This window comes from Camellia sinensis, chromosome 15 (genome assembly GCF_055761805.1).
Source record: "Camellia sinensis isolate YWXY chromosome 15, ASM5576180v1, whole genome shotgun sequence".
Taxonomy (NCBI): domain Eukaryota; kingdom Viridiplantae; phylum Streptophyta; class Magnoliopsida; order Ericales; family Theaceae; genus Camellia; species Camellia sinensis.
Window position 1 is genome coordinate 125,247,422 of NC_138975.1, and position 11,195 is coordinate 125,258,616.

At 29.3% G+C, this 11,195-nt stretch overlaps 1 long non-coding RNA gene across 1 annotated transcript; it reads left to right on the forward strand.

Annotated features, from left to right (window-relative positions):
- Nucleotides 1-9,459: 9,459 nt before the first annotated feature.
- LOC114291820 (uncharacterized) lies at nt 9,460-10,774 on the forward strand. Its single transcript, XR_014356913.1, has 3 exons — nt 9,460-9,518; nt 10,319-10,396; nt 10,666-10,774. It is a non-coding gene; the product is annotated as an uncharacterized LOC114291820 (long non-coding RNA).
- Nucleotides 10,775-11,195: the final 421 nt, after the last annotated feature.

Below are 11,195 nucleotides of genomic sequence, written 5' to 3' on the forward strand. Positions count from 1 at the left end.
TTTAGGCCAAGTTTGACAACATAAAAAAAAATTAAAAAGTCAAAAAATTATTTAAAAAGTTAAAAAGTTATCACTATTTACCAAAAGTTAAAAATTGCGGCTGCATAACTCCCAATCTTAATTTTTTCTTACACACTAATTTATACAATTTTTTAATACACATTTTTCCATAAAAAGTTAAAAAGTTAACCCAAACATCTATGTTTTTTTTCTCAATTTTTTAGTCTAAAAAGATAAAAAATACACTTATTTAAGACACTACAAACCCTAGTTAAAAAGGCATTATAAATTATCACATTATTTTCTTTATTTTTTTATATTTTTTATAAAAAATTAAAAAATTATTAAAATAACATATTGTTAAACGAGGCATATATTGACTTCCCATAATAGAGCTTGCATAACAAGAAGTCTAATAGAAATTTAAAATTTATCTAATATTCTCACTCTTAAAATTATGATTTTACAACATGAAATTTAAATTTAATTGATTAGTCTTATTTTTTCCTTTTGATTCCTCTCTTCATCTTTTGCTTCCTCTTACTACCCAAAACTAACCATTTTCTTTACTTTCCATAGCCAACATTATCTCCAATTACCAAAATCGCAATTTACAATTACCTCTTCTCATTCTCTTATAAGTTAATGTAAAAACCTAAAATATCCATAGTTACCAACCAATTTAACAACTCATTACTACTACAACTATCAAACACATCACTTATTGTTTTGCCACCACAACTATCACATGATCTTGGACATCACTGCCATCTCTTCACTTTTTTTACTCTACATACTGGCGGAGCTACATGGGGCAGAGGGGGTTATGTGCTCCTTGGATTTTGGATTTACATTTTTTTTAACGTATGTATATAAATAAAATCTTAAATAAAAATAATATTTAGAATAAAATGACAATGTCATTTTTAAATTTATGAGAACAATAGTGATTGTTTTATTGAAAATGAAAGACTACAACAAATTATATTTTTATATATGAAAATTTTATAAAAAAATCTCAATATAAAAGTAATATAAATCATTATTGATATGTAAATATAATTAATCTAATTATATATATGTAAAAGTTACTAGAGTATTAGTTATATTTACATGTGGAGCTCACCGTTCATATATTACTTTACTATATCATATATCAATGATGATGTAATATCACTATTATATGAAATTTTTACTCAAATGTTGTAAAAATTTAATTTATCTTACCATTATATAATTTATTTTAAGACTTAAATATATGACTTTTTTACATTTCCGTGATATACCAGTTATACATAATACTTTCTTTTCGACTTTACTCGAAATTAATTGTAAAATTTTATGTGAAATACTTTTGTAATAATTTATATAAGTTTTTGTACTTAATATTAATTCAAAAATATTATTATCTTCTTATTATTGGTTATGGAAAAAAAATTAAAGTTTTAATTAATAAATGCCCCTTCTGTTTTAGTTTTCTATCTTCGCCACTGACTCTACTATACTTTTTTTTTTTTTTTTACCCATCTCATCCTATTCGCCCATCCTACAACCATTGTCTCTCCTTTCACCTCCCTTAGCCCACTCCACAATTACCGTCATCGCATCCATTCATCTTTCTTAGCCTACTCATTCCAATGTCACCACCATTGCCACCTTTTTTTATCTTCCTCATCTCGCCTTACCCCACCACCACAGCACGAGAAAATTAAGTTGAAAGAGATATACATAGAGAGAATGAAGAATTTTGAGAAAGAGATAGAGACAAGCGGGGTCACCGGGGTGTGGTTTAGTATAAAATGAAGAGTTTGAAATGGTTTTGTGATTGAAATGGATTCATATTAAAAGTGAAATGAAATTTGATTTATATCCATTTTAGTACCTTTTAGAAAATCAATCACAAATAACATTGAAGTAATGTGTAGTATTAGTGATGACTAAAATTTTAGCTCGAAGGAAGTAATTTTAAGCCAAAAAATAACAATAAGAATGCTTACTCACAAAAAATTATTATTCCTATGTATATATTCAAATATCATCAAAATTTAAATATCAAATTTAGAATAACACACACACATATATATAAATTTAGGAACTAAACAAATCATCAAAAAAAAAAAAATTCAACAATGTCCTATGTCATGATCACATTATACAAAAACAAAACTTCATCCGTGACTCTACACACACCAACAAAAGAATTCAACATTGCCCACTTATTCCACACACGAGTGCACTATTAGATTTTGGCCGAATAATAAAGAGCCAAATCGAGCCAAATAAGAGTGACATATAGCGTTTTAGTTGTTGGAACCAAAAAAAAAATAAATTAAAAACTCAAAATCAAATAAACTTTTTTTGATTTCAAGTATTCAACTTATTTATTTTATTTTATTTTATATCAATCAACGGTCGAATCTTCTTTCTTCACTGTTCGATCAAATGATCACAAGACATCAAAATTGATACAATTAGGTTTGGCAATTACTTTTCAGTAATTTTTTAAACTAAATAAATTACAAAAGCAGTCTTTAACATTTGAAAAATACTAAAAAAAAAGCTAGCTTTTTCATTATTCAAAAAGTTTAGTAAATTGATTTTTTCAAATAGAAATTTTAAGTATTCCACTAAAGAACCATTTTTTTTTTTTTTTTAAAATATAACTTTTTGACAATTGTCAAACAAAAATGAATCTTCTCTAAGAAAAAAAAAATCAATTGTTAGAAACAATAGATAAAATATTTTTTTGACTTAGATGATTAAAAAAGAACTTAAAAAACAGTAGCCAAACAGAATCTCATCCTAGAAAAATCCAAGTTACATGGGGTTAAAAAAAAAAAAATCACAAAATTGGTTAGAGAAACTATCACGTGAGGGTAATTTAATCCAAGAGTTGACTTTTCAATGTTTTGCTTGTTGAACCCCTCTCTCTCTCTCCCACAATTACAAAAACAAAAAATTAAACAAAGAAATAGAGGATAAATAAAAATGAAAATGATGATTAGTGCACAGATCCCACTAAATTATCTCCTATGTTTAACTGTTTTAAAGTCCTTTGGCTCAGCACAGAACACAAGAGAGAGATTAAAAAAAGAGGAGAGAGAGAGATAGCAGGAGTAATGTTAAACGGAAAATGTTGGAGGAATTAAATTTTTTACTAAATAAATGATTAAATGTTTCACATGTATGTAGGGTTTATAAAATTACGGACCCCACATCTATGTGAGATATTTGGTCATTTGTTTAGTAGAAAATTTGGTAATGTCTCACATGCGTGTAGGGTTCACAAAATTACGGATCTCACATCTATGTGAGACATTTGGTCATTTATTTGGTAGAAAATTTGGTGTCCCTAACATTACCCATGTTAAACGCTAAAAATTTTATTAAATATTTTATGAGTTTGAGACTTACATAATGTAATTCTCATGTGAGTCCCATATTCAGGCGAGATATTTGATAAAATTTTTAATAGAATTTTTAAGATCTCTAATATTTGAAAAATTATTCAATACAAAACACTACGTGTCCATACTCCAAATCAATCACTAATTAGTTAGTCTCATGTTATCTCTCATCTCTAACATAAATCGTGAGTCCTTATATCTCTTCACCATTCAAAATCTTATAAAACATTACGTATCTATATTCCGGGAGTACTAAATAATCATCTCTAATATTTTTAAGAGCGAAGAGAAGATGTAAGTGGTATAGGAAGAAAAGTCACGTGCTGGGGCACAACAGTGTCGTGTTTGGGTGTAGTTTTTTTTGTTAAAAAGGGTTTTCGGCTGTACCGGGAAACGCGGGGCCTTCCTAACACCAAGCTCCCCATGTGCTCTCCTGATTCCCTCTCCCCTACTTTCTCTCTCTATAAATATATACAGATACATAAATACTGTAGAAATGAATGAACATATTTGCAATTTTATATTAACTAGGAATAAAGTGGGTAAAGTGAAGATGAAAATTATTTGTTAATGGAGTTACTGGATTTAGTTTACTTTACTCAGTTAATAATGGAATTCAGTATTACAAAAACTACTAAAGAAATATATATATATATATATATATTGACTAGTTAAATAAATTATGGCTTGTTTTGGTAACTTGATTAAAAATAATTTTGTTGGGTTTTTAACTTTTTTGGATGATATTATCGTTTTATTTTTTTACACATTTTTTTTTCAAAAAAAAGTTAAAAATATCAAAAAATCACCCTTTAACCTACTTTTCAAAGCAATCTGACTCTTCAATGAATTTGTTTGGGAACAATGCTAAACACTCTATCAAAAAAAAAAAAAAAAAAATTACTGGCTATTGTGCGGAATTTTTGATACTTTTTTTAACATTTTTTTTGTTAATTAAAAGTTAATAATTAAAAAGTCAAAATTAAAAATTCATAGGTTATAAATTTTTTTAAATTGTTTTTGTCTTACAGACGATAAGTAGTAGCTGCACTAAATACTCTTATACTTGCTCATAAAATAAAAACTGCAACCCTGTAAATTGTTGAGAGACCAATTTATAATAAACCAAGTCTTACCTAAAGCCTTGTTTGTCAATTATACATTTTAATCAAAAAGTCAAAAAAATATTATAAGTTGTAACATCACTCTTTCTACTTTTCTGTACATTTTTAATAAAAATTCAAAAAATTACCAAAATAACATGTTCCCAAACGAGACCTAATAGAACACTCATTAACTCCTATGTTGGATTTCTCTTAAATTTAAATTTGAACTTGATTATCATATTCAGGCTCATAAGGCTAACCATGGGCCTGTTTTGATGATCTAAACCATTAATTTTGTACGGCCTATGTATATATCATTCATGAAAAATTAGGCCTATCTGATAATCGTAATATTTTTAAATTTCATAATTTGCCTATTACAGAGAAGTTATAAATTTTTATAGTTAGAAAAAAAACTGACAATTTTGTTAAATTTCATAAAATTCTTAGTTCTGTTATAGAAATGTAGAAATTGTAAAATTTTAAAGTTTCTTAAACACACAAATTTCACATAATTCTTGAATAGAAAAGTTGTGAAATTACCAAAAAATCAAAGTCAATGGAATTTCATGTATTATTGAAAATACTATGTAACCTAAACTACTACAGGTCCCATTTTTTAGGACATCCCTACAATTAATTAATGCAACATACGAATAAAATTTTTATATATAAATTTTATACAAAATAATGTGACTTCATGTGACCATTTCATTTGAAAGCAGAATACTCATCATTAACTTTTGCACACATGAATTCTATTTGTAAATCATTTTCCTATTTATTATAGACACAATGTGGCTCAAGGTCATCCAATTAAAAATTACTACCTTTGATTGTTGAGACCTAGAAGTCGACATCTCTCAAAGTAAATGATTTTGTGGTTGTGTCATCCTTGTTTTATTGTGTTGCTGCATTTATTTCCATAGTTGAATATCTAATTTAATGTAGATTTATTAATCATTGATAATTATTCAATAATCTCATAGTAATATGCAACATTATTTATGTAGTACTTTCGATCAATGACAGTAGAAAAATTTACAAGTGGAACAAAGTTAATACACTTTTGTTAGGTGATTTTGAGACAAAATTAATCCAACTAATATATTTTGTGATTCCTCACTTTCTCTAGAGCACCACATAGTCTGAGACAATTTATTTCGAATGACTTGATCGGGTTGTAAAAAATTAGTCTGGTGCATGCAAATTAGCCCATGATATCCTACATTATTAATATATATATATCGTATAAATTTTGAAAGTATTTAATAATTGTTTTTTTTATAATCACAACTAGGTGGGTTGACAAGGTAGGTTAGCATTGAGGTGTCAATGGCTCTATGACAACAAAAATGTGAACAATGATATTTAATTAATCTTAATAACTAAGCAATGAGAAATAGTGATAATTAATGATTTGTTTATTTCCAACAATCACGGCAAGCATTCACAAGCTACAAGTGAACAGCTTGGCATGACAATATCTCATTAAACTATAGAGTACTTTTCTACACACCTCAAAGTCCGAAACATGGTTCTTTCTCAATATTCTCATGCATTAGTACATGTACTTGAAATTTAATATTGCCCATAAAAACTAAGCATGCTTATGCTACTTCTTGCTAACCCTAATCCATTCTATCACCAACAATGACAACAGTTATTCTATGTGTGCAAAATTCGATCACAGAACTGAATATAATTCTTTTAATGAATCTCGCCTCATGTAAAAAGATTATATATTATTCTATGATCAAATTTAAACATTTAGAATTATTCTCGTAAGAATTATTTGGAGACCTTTTTATCAATAATAATGTGAGAAAACTATGTGACCTACACTTGAAAACTTGTTGCTTATGTGGTTTGGAGATGCATGTGAAACCCTATTGAATATTGTTGGCTTTATGTTATTATTTGTATGCAATATGGTTCTTTCTCAATATTCTCATGCATTAGTACATGTATTTGAAATTTAATATTGCCCATAAAAACTAAGCATGGTTATGCTACTTCTTGCTAACCCTAATCCATTCTATCACCAACAATGACAACAATTATTCTATGTGTGCAAAATTCGATCACAGAACTGAATACAATTCTTTTAATGAATCCCATCTCATGTAAAAAGATTATATATTATTCTATGATCAAATTTAAACATTTAGAATTATTCTTGTAAGAATTATTTGGAGACCTTTTTATCAATAATAATGTGAGAAAACTATGTCATGTGTCGAATCATGTGACCTACACTTGAAAACTCGCTGCTTATGTGGTTTGGAGATGCATGTGAAACCCTATTGAATATTGTTGGCTTTATGTTATTATTTGTATGCGATATGGGGCTGCATGTGATGGCTTCTAAATGTGAATGGAGATTTTGTGTATTCTATTGCCACTCATTGTGAGAGTAACAATATTTTGAGAACATTTATTATTTTTTTATAGAAAATTAATGCTAATGACGGTCTAATAGAAGCTTTATTTTTATAAAACTATATAAAAGTAATTGTAAATATGTGGAAAGTGCATTAGGTTTTAACTATGTCATTTGCATGAATCTTTTTCTGTATGTGAGTAATAATATGACGCCCACATTCATGTACCATAGCATGTTTCACTATTATACTCATTTAATGAATCTTATGACTTATGTCTGTTACTAATTAAATATGGTAAATAACTTGAATCATCATAGTATTATTGTTTTTATAAGGCTGAAATGTAAGGCTTTCCCTTTTCGTTTTCTTTTTCTTTTTTCTCCTGTGTGGAGTCACACACACAAAAAATATATGTATATATATCACTTACACTACTAGAAAAGTAGCCTTTTGCTACCATATAATTTGCGACCCTTTGGTTACCAGTCGCAAATAACTTCCTTATTTTCTTCAATTTATTTTCCCCTTTTCCCTTATATTTGCCCTAGCCCCTCACAATGATCGTTCTCTTTCTCGCACGCGTTCTCGCTGTCTCTCTCTCAGTCTCACACTGGTATGAATCTCTCACTCTCTCTCTTCTTTCGATCTCACTGTCTTGATATTCTTCTCAATCTTGTGCTTTCTGTTTCTTATATTCTAAAGACACAGTAAGCTTTTCCCTGATTCTTTTGAACTCGATCATTGAAGGTACGCGCTCTCTCTCTCTCTCTCTCTCTCTCTCTCTAGTTTCTTTCTCCGTTTGTTCTTGTTTTTGGATACCTAGGGTTTTGATCGAGTTCAAGGTACTCTCTCTCGGAAGTTCTTCTCTTTGTTTCTATTTTCCTTCATTTCTTCTCATTTTGCGATTTGAAAGTGCTCCTAGGGTTTGGATCGACGGATGACCGTTGCAATATTCAAATTTGATGATTTCTATTATTTGATGAATGCAATGCAATTCAATTTTATTTTTTCATTTCCAATTTTTTTTTTGTTACTTCTCAAGCCTGAAAATTCAGCATGTTTTTATTTTGTCTGATCATGTTTCTCCATTTTGCCTCTATTTATCTGCTTGGAAATTGTCAGAAACTAAAATTGAAGAAATTGAGTTTTTTTCTTTAGCTCTGTTTTTAGTCCCTTAGAATGAAAATTAAGATGAGAATTTTATGCTGTACATTTTTCTGATAATATTTATAGTTTTTGCCTCTGTTTTGTTGCTGAGAAAATGCCCGAAAAAAAAAATATGCAGCAAAGTTGTTGACAAATTCTGATGAGATACAAAAGTTTTTGAATTTGCAGGACCTTATATAATGATTATTGGTTTAGATAAGATATATGATAGGTTTCCTAGATAGCATTATGAGCTGCTTAGATAGATATAATGTGGATAGTTTTGGAAAATAAAGGAGCATTAGTTAGATATTTTGATGTAATTAAAGATATATATGTATATCTGAGTTGTAACTATTGTTTAAACAGAGGAGAAACATGTGAATTTCTAATGGTAATAGGTTTACATAAAAAAAAAATCAATACTAAGTCCTTATCTTTTGGCATTAGTTATAAATGAATCTATTAGGAACGTTCAAGACCGAGAAGTTGGACATGGGACAACTTCTGTGGTTATTATATCAGTCAAGTGATCCAGTATATAATGATGCATGGAAAGATAAAGGCACTGGTCAGCTTTCTATCAAATGTAAAGAGGGTGTTAACAAGGGCACAGGAGAATTCAAGCCAACAACTCTTGTTCGAAATGATGTATGTTTCTTCTAACTGTTTTTGCTCCTCGAAGTTGAGTTCAACTTGAAATCTTAAGTTTGTAATGCATCTCTGATATTCTTTAGTTCTTTTTAGTGCAGTACCTTACCTTTAAAAAAGGTTTTAATACTTTGTTACAATAATGACCACATGTAGTTGCATCAATAGTCTTGCAACAGAAAATGTCATTGAATTGGAAGTCCGATGAAAAGTGGCACCAATTGAAGATAAGATGATGAACAATTGTTTGAGATTGTTTGGTCACGTGCATCATAGACTAATTAACACAACTGTAAGGATGATTGATTTGATCCTACTTTGGTCATGAGCATCATAGACTAGATAACGTGCATGTAAGGAGAAGTGATTTGATCCACGTGACTAGTTAACATGCATGTAAGAAATAGAGGAATGCTAAGAAGAACTTGAGTTGATGTGATAAGAAAGGACATGAATATCTTAAATTTAAGTAATGATATGACCAAAAAAGAACCAAATTGGAGTAAATAGATCCATGTAACCGATCTCAAGTAATTGGGACGAAAGCTAGTTGAGTTGAGTAGAGGATTTAGACAAACCATTTGAAGAAGTACAACCTTATGTCCTTCTTTAGATTCAGTTTCCAAAATTTTTCATGTTCATGTGTTCGTTATGGTTTTTGTTGCTCAAAAATGTTGTATTTGTTTTCCCATTACTTCAAAATTTTAATTTTTTTTTTCTCTATTGATACATTAATGTAATGTATGATTATAATCATTATAGAAAATGCCATGGCTGAGTTAGGGAGGCTGCTTATGTATGAATCATCAAGGGATTGGCTGGTGAGCCAATATTTGATGCCTGTTGTTTATTTTCAAACAATATTCATGCTATGGATACTTTAAAAAATAGTATATTATGCGAGTCTAATACAGAACTTAGAAAATTGGACAATCATTGATTTATAGGGGATAATAACATTATGTGAAAAACTCTTTCTTTGAAGTTCTAAATAAGGTAAATTACACTGACATCTCTTGAGGTTTGTTTTCATTACATAAGTACCTTTGAAGTTCTAGAAATTACATTTCCTTTTCTAAGTTTGAGTCACATTACGATTCCCCACTCCATCAGTCATTCAATAAGTGAAGTAACAAATTTTGCTGATGTTTTCAAAAAATCAAAAATCAAAGTACTATGTGTAACCCAACACTATTTCACAGCATAATCAAAGCACCCACATAAACATCTAACAAGCAGATTTAGAGCACCCATACAACCAAGAGACTCAAGCCTTAACTCACAGCCACCAGCGCCAACTGAGACATCCAAGACGCACCTCCTCATGTCCACTACCATGCCGCCACCGCCTCACCTAGGCTATCTATACATATATATATATATATATATATATATATATCGTGTAATTACATACACACACTCAAACACAGTGAATCGAAAATCCAAACAATCAACCCATTCCCACCCAAGCCCCATAATTGCTCATATTGAAATTAAAGCAATTATGTTAGTTTAAGAGACTATGTCATTTTTATGTCATTTTTATGTGCTTATGAATATGTCATTTTTATGTGCTTATGAATATTTTTTACTTATGTTGTTATGGTTTTATTGCTAGCAGCCTACTATAACAGGGGAGATTCAGTCACCAATGGGTGTTGCCTCTGAAGAATTTATTGATCCAAGGGAACCGGTTGCGGTTAGTATATCAATCTCGTTTTTAAAATTTTATTCTTGTCTCTCCTTTCTATGTAATGGATAATCTGAATTTATTTCTTATCTTCTTGTTGTGTATTTAGTATAGGAAGTTCCCCACAATACATTTGTTGCAAGCTAGTTGGGGTTCCCTTTTTTAAGATTTGATGATAACAATGTTACAAATTATGAATGTGACCTGCTTTAGAAATTATTTAATCTTGGAAGAGTATAGCTTTTCGGTAGCCATCATCTGATGCACTATTTATTTAGCTTTGCAGATTGTTCCTATCTTGAGAGCTGGTCTTGCTCTAGCAGAACATGCATCATCAACTGATATGGTAAACTGGGATCACTGGTGGAGCCTGAAGTTACTCTTAAGGTAATTGAAACTCTTGTTGCAAATCACTGATATGCTATAGAGAGAGGTCACTATGACATAGTTTTATTTTGCTTATTTCAAGCTAAACTAACACATTGAAGTGCATTAAATTTTCAGATCAAGTTTGATATATGTTTTTGCAGATTTTGTTGAGGGAATAGTTGATATGATCGAGCCGTTGATGTTGGGAGCCAAAGATTATGTTGTTTTTTTTTTTTTTTTTTTTTTGAAGATTTGAATTTTTTAGTACAGTGTATTTAAGGATGGTTAATGGATAATGTCTATTATAAATTTAATTAATTTGTTAATTTTGTTATTTTTCATTTACAAAAAATTGTTTGGTGCTTATAATTGATTTTTTTTTGTTGTAGCAAACTCATATATGATTTTTTTTTAATAAATAATTATTTGCGACAGTAAA